The following is an 868-nucleotide window of genomic DNA, read 5'->3' on the forward strand; positions in this document are numbered from 1 at the left end:
TATTTTCACGATGTCATGTGCTGTTAGAGCTTATTTATTTGTATTTAGAACCGCTAACTTGAATAATAACCCGCGGCAGCAGTGTAAAAGTAGCCCGGAGTCAGACGCACCTCTCCCGCATTGACATCCGCACGTCACACACGTATGATCGCGGGCGCGATTTGGAATCATAAACTTGGCTGCATTTGAGTCTTCAAGGCATTTTGGAGGACACAACATCGTCAAGTAAATTTAACGAATGTTATAGTATCCACTGTAGTTGTCCGCTAGTAAAACAGTTTTATCAGTCATTATCCGTGTACAAACCAGCGCAAACAGATAATGTTTCCTCACAAATTTAGCCATCAGTCTCCTTGCTTACATTGAGCATACCAGCTTATTTCTGGTTCAAACACATGGGTTAAATTTCTGGTTCAAACACATGCTTAATTAAATCAATATTTCCTCTTGCCATTGCCATTGTATCGCGTTTACTACAGTTCAGTTAGTGCATCAGGAGGCGCTGGCTCAGCTGGCTGGTGTGGGACTTTAAATTGTGTTCCGAAGATGAACGAAGGTCTTACGGGTTTCGAACAACACCAGGGTGAGTAATTAATGACAGAATTTTCAGTTTTGGGTGAACTAACCCTTTAAGACACGAAACGATCAGTCTGTGCAAGAAACTGAACAGTATTTAGTCATTTTTTACCTCTGATCCACTGCAATATCTGAGCGTGTTCACAACATCCGGTGCGTGGCGCGTGTACGTGCTCTGGCATAGTAGACATAGATATATATAAGTAGATTCCTCATTAGTGACTGTTTCTATGGGCCGCGATACGTTCCAAAATGGTGGACGCGTCAACGTATCTGGAGCGGTCGAATAGGG

This window comes from Sinocyclocheilus rhinocerous, unplaced genomic scaffold (assembly GCF_001515625.1).
Source record: "Sinocyclocheilus rhinocerous isolate Xijiao unplaced genomic scaffold, SAMN03320098_v1.1 scaffold5263, whole genome shotgun sequence".
In the NCBI taxonomy this organism is placed as follows: domain Eukaryota; kingdom Metazoa; phylum Chordata; class Actinopteri; order Cypriniformes; family Cyprinidae; genus Sinocyclocheilus; species Sinocyclocheilus rhinocerous.